This window comes from Rhamphochromis sp. 'chilingali', assembly GCF_963969265.1.
Source record: "Rhamphochromis sp. 'chilingali' genome assembly, chromosome: 4".
Classification (NCBI taxonomy): Eukaryota; Metazoa; Chordata; class Actinopteri; order Cichliformes; family Cichlidae; genus Rhamphochromis; species Rhamphochromis sp. 'chilingali'.
In genome coordinates, this window is record NC_137948.1 from 6,577,230 (window position 1) to 6,583,229 (window position 6,000).

The window sequence follows — 6,000 nt, forward strand, 5'->3', positions numbered from 1 at the left end:
TGTATTTAACACAATTGCCTAATGCTTTAAAGTTAAGTGTAACTGTATAGTGTAGAAACTACATGATATGCAGAGAGGGTTTATTAAATTGTTCATATCATGTTCGAGTGAAGTAAGTCAATAATATATCAATGTTAAATCTCGCGACACCGCACAGGATTTCAGTTTCATGCGCTTTAGATCGTGGTTTGAGGAAGGCATCCATCTCAGTCAAGACGAACAGCCGCCTCTACTTTTTTCGGTACACCGAAAAAAGTAAATTGGGTGGTTGTTACATTTATAAAAGCCTAACTTGTAATTTGAACACAAAAATGTCATGTTTCTATCTTGAACGTAATTAAATCATGTAGGATCTGTATGAAATTCAACAACTTAATTTGTTCTTGTTGAGATGACCTGATACAATCTAGTAAGAGTGGTTAGTTGCTGGACTCATGAAATTCACAAGATAGCACGTGATTTCAAACTGCAGGAAAATCACTGGAGTTATAAGAGGCAGACAACTACACACACACCACGTGTATGCTGTCGCTATTTATTGTGGTTTAACCTGTCAAGGACAAAAACGTACAGAAATCATAGCTTCCCTACTTTGTTAAGGCTGGATTGATAGCTTGGTGGCATGGCGGTTAGTGCTGTTGCCTCACAGCATTGTTGTAGATCCATTCAATTTTTATGTTAACCAGACTCTAGACTTTGTTGAACATTATGTAATATGAAGACAACATGTAGTATTTAAGTGACCAAGTAATATTGGGGTAAAAGTTATTGAATAGTGTTGAAATAAAATGACAAAATTGTGAAGAATTAAAATATTCCAAGAGCTCACCTTACTTCATCTAAACATGTTTCAATTGTGTTTTATCAACACAAAATGCACAGGTTTATTGAATATGAAAAAGTTGTGTTGATTTAACTCAGTTGCTTAAGTTTCTGCCAAAGCAAAACAGTTGTGTGCAACCAATGTCCACTATTGAATTAAATAAATCCAACATGGCCTTTTTTTCAGTGCAGGAAGTGGAAGATCTTGTTTCATTGGCCGCGAACATCTTGTTCAATCTCCAGCTTCACTGTGCTAACATCTTGTTTAATTTACAGGTCTGTTATGTAAATATAGACATGTGTGGTATACACAGCTAAACCAACAAACAAATAAATAAGCATGTAAACAAATACCGCAAAATGACCTAAACACCAAGCATGGAATACCCCATTCACCCGACTACACGTAACTGGAGAAGTAACAACACTGAACCAGCAGCAAAATAAGACCTAAATTACGACTCACATTTGAAAAACAGATCCATGACTTATGTCTTGCCTGCGCTGTCTTGCATCCAAAACAAATTTACACTGCTACAATTTGGTTAAAAAAAAAAAAAATCACAATTTTCTGCCCAGTTACAGAGATTTCTTTGGACAATGGCGAGTGTCATGCATCTGCCCCATGTATTTTTCACACAATTTGTGAGTGGTGGGATTGGCTGTGAAAGTAGTGACTCTATTGGCTTAAATGATTAAAAGGAGAGATTAGTCATGCAAATCGGCCAATCTGGTTGATGACTTATGAACCCCGCTTCCAGGTCCAAACTACTTATTACTTATTAAGGCTGTTGTGTTTTTAACATGTTTTAATGCTCTGTATCTTGTTCTATTTAATCTGAACAAGTTCCTAAAAAAAATCAGTAATTGGGTCTCTCCCAGTTTTTATCACTACTATTCATCGGTAGCATGTTTTAAAGCTCAGTTTTTAATACCCTACAGCAGCAGGATATTAATAACTAACCTACTATTGTGGATGGATTATCTCTAACTTTTTCTCCTGACTGAAGTTTGGTCCGTTTACAGCATCCTGCCATGGAACTGCATTTGTCCCTACCCATCGGGAACCCTCACGTTAACGTTTATCGAGTGGAAAAAAGCTAGTGTTCATCCTCCAGCTTCACTGTGCTAATGTATTAATATTATGCTAACCATAGCACCAGGTAGCCCAACTTCAGTAACCCAACAAACATCACTACTGTTTAGTTTTCTGTCTTCATTCATATCAGAAGCGATAGCAGAGATACAGTGATAGCTGTACATTTAAAAATTTCAGAAACCCCTCAGTCAGAACATGCTATATATCATCTTTAGATGGAAACTAGCACGCTAACTCCTTGCTAACTTTGAACTCCGTTAAAGTTCATAAATTCTTTTTTTGTGGATGCCTGGATGTTAAACTTAATTGTTACACCTGGTAGAGCAGCCACACTGATCATTTTATTAAAGATGAAAGAATTGAGATAGTTTGTAACTCTCAGTGATGTGGCAGTGTTTATTTGACTTTGGGAACTGAAGCAGAGTTTGGACCAGGAAACAGCTAATGATGTCAGACTTCAACCGGATAGAAGCCTGAGTTACTGCTCCGCAGAATTTAAAGTTGCAGGGACTGGTTTTTGTCATGGTAGTCTTTCTTTTTTAAAATTGGATATGTACTTCAATGTGGAAAGTGTATACATCTCCTTTTTTCTCTCCTACCAGAGTGTATGGATCAATATACGCCAAGCCCCGTGAATTGATTCTCACCTGTTGCATTGTACATTGGCTGTCAAATCAGTCCAAAGCTGTCAGATAACATAGCTGAGAGCTTTAAGCTAAAGGAACTGCACATTTGGAATCAATGTTAATTATTCTTGAAGTTTCAGGAAAAATGCTCCAAAGAAGAAATGGCACACTCAAATAAAGACAGCAAGAACATGTTGCAATAAACGAAAAAAATAAATAAATACATATGGCTTGAACCTCCAAATGGGAAAGTGGAAATTGTAAGGCAGAAATATTTCTTTTTCATATCTTTAGTACTTGCATACTGAACTTTAGCATTTAAATCTTTCAAACAGCGTGGGTTATTAAATAGCCTTTTTTTAAGATCAAAAGGGAAAATTGAGGCACCTAGTAACGTGCATTCAACCATCTATGTAGGGAAAGGGTTGAAATCTCATACAAAAGAGCACATTTTAGTTTCTCACAGAAACAGGTATTTTATTTATTGTATGTCTTGTTTATAACACCATTAAAGACCTTTCTGCATGCTAGTTCCTCATCAGGGATCATAATAGTTTTAGCAAGGTGTCGGGGCCTCCATAAACTGGAAAAAACAGGTCCATTCCTGTTTGTTACAAAAATTTCAAGTCTCTTGCACTATTTTGGAAGAATGGACAGTGTTAACACTTGTTAACTGACTTGATAATGGTGGATTTGAGTGCTATCTAAAAGCACTGTTTTCCCACTACAAAGGGAATTTTAAATCTGTGACTGCAATGCAAATGAAGAAGAAGAGCCATATTTTCACTTGCTGGTACGTCTGTGTAACACTAAAGTTCACACTCATCCTGAGACTTTATGATACTAATTTACAAAAGCAGAAGAACAAGAAGAAAAACAGGGGTGTGAGGAAAACTAACAGAGACAAATGAACTCGCTGAACTGTAGACATAGACGTAATATAAACTCCACAATTGCATCTTTGCAGCATGCAAAGGTACCCTTTGATAGACACTATCATTCATATATGTTGCAATTTAAGTTAATGTCAATAAAATTTGCAAATAAGAGATACAAGGAAATTTTATAGCAAGTTTATTATTATCAGAAGGTATTTCACAAAGCTCCCAATTGTCCACTTGGGTTTCATTAAAATTAGAGAAGAAAAGTCTGTAGTGATAAGGATTCAACTATGTCACAGCAGCTCTGAATATAAATATACATAAAAGCAACAACAACAACAAAAAAAAAAACACCATTAATTAAATGCTATTTCATAATACCAAGTTGGTCTAGACATATATAATGTGTTCAGCAGAACCTTTAGCGTATACATTTATTCAGTAAGGTTTTATTCAGTAAATCAGCTTTTTTCCACTTTTTGTTTTGTATGTTTTGACCTTTTTTTATTGTTATTAAGATTTTTCTAAATTATTCTCACTATCAAAACTGCACATAGAAACAGGTGGATTGAAAAGTGTTTCAAGAAACACATAGCATATGTTTCACTACTACTGACATATTAGGTCTGTATATCTATCAGGAGAATTAAATCAGTAAATCTACACACAATATAGGCTTTGTCTAAGTTTATCACAAGGATGATAAACCACCTGTCATTAGGTGTGGCAACACTTCACAGGATCCACAGCGGCAGGTCAGGACACTTCCCATTGGCCCACAGAGAAACCCACAACAACATCAGCCTGATCCCTGGGGGTCTGGCCACCATCTGCGCACATCACCCATCTTTGTCTCTGCTTACTGCTCCATTGTAGCCCCAGCTTCCACTTTCCCCCGGTTAAAAAAGTAAAAACTGGGTCTCTGTGTCTCCAAGTTGACTCCCTGGAGCTGAGAGCTACGCTGAGACCCACATTTATCATCTCCAAGGCAGTGGTCAGACTGTGTTTTCACATATGTGTGTGTCTGTTTCAGTGTTCCCTGCAGGAGACTCAGCCCTTCATACTGGAGCACAATTTAGTAAAGGATAATCTAGTCCTGTCGCCCTCCTCTCTTGCAAGCACACACCATACACACACACACACACACTGTAGTGATGGGTCGTTCGCGAACGAAATGGCTCTTAGAGCCGGCTCTTTGACGTGAACGACGCGAGCCGGCTCCTTATCGCGAGCCGTCACGTGGGTTTTTTTTTTCCTTTCTCTCAGCCTCTCTCTCGCACTTTTTTTCCGCTTCACTCTGCACGCGAGCCTTGTGCTTTACGCTGGGCAGAGGGGGGAGGGGCGGTAGTTACACTCAGTAGCACAGGAACAGAGCCAGAGAGAGAGAAAGAGAGGCAGGGACAACAACATTAGAAAGGTATAGTAATCATCCACAACTATTTTCGGTTGCAGATGATAAAGGATTGAGAACGTTTATTCATGCAGGTCCATATGACAGAGAATATGCATGTTCTTTTAGTTTTCATATTATAATTTATATTTAATTGTGTTGTGGTTTGCAGTGTTTTGTGTTCTTTTCACTTTAAATTTGTGAAAGGAAAAAGCTGAAAATTTAAATAGTTAAAACTTGAAATGTGAATAGTTGATTTTTGTATTATATGATTTATTTATTACATTTTATGTGGAGTGAATAAATAAAAGTATATTTACGGTGGCCCCTAGAGACAAAGCACATACAAACTTCAAATCACGTACGAACTCTGAAGCATGTACAAACTCCAAAACACGTACAAACTCCAAAACACGTAAAAACTCCAAAAACACGTAAAAACACGTACAAACTCCGAAGCACGTAAAAACTCAGAAGCATATAAAAACTCAGAAGCACATAAAAACTCAAAACACGTACAAAAGACAACAGAAGTGCTCCAGGATGCTGGGCGCAGTGTTGAGCCTTTGTTATCTTGTGGCTACACAAGCCAGCAAGTACCAACGACCGGATTTGGTGTGTGGTAATAACAGGTAAATGAACTTTTTTTTAAATTATTTGAATATATATATGAGTACCTGTGTATAAATATACAAACAATACACGCATGCTTTCAATTGTGTAATTTAAGTGATCTAGTAGCTCTGCTTTGGAAGTTCAGTTCATGCTAGAAATGTGTTTTGGAGTTTGTACGTGTTTTGTCTCTAGGGGCCACCGCATATATTTATATATAAACATATATAAATAAAACCACTTGTTTTTACGTTAGTAATTCCTTTTGTGCATAATTTTATATTATTGTTAATAATAAATTAATTAAAGCAACAAAACAACCTGAAGAGCCGGTTCGGAGCCGAAAGAGCCGGCTCTTTTTAGTGAGCCGAACCGAAAGAGCCGGATCTCTAAAAAGAGCCGGAAATCCCATCACTAACACACTGGGGGTAAATCTTCATTACGATCTCCAGCTGGAGAGACACCTCATTCAATCCATCACAACTCTGCAGCTTGGGATAAGAAGGGAGACACGCTCACTCAGTGGCGGCCCTGGGCGAACACTCCCTCTGAGCACCTGATAGCTTTGAA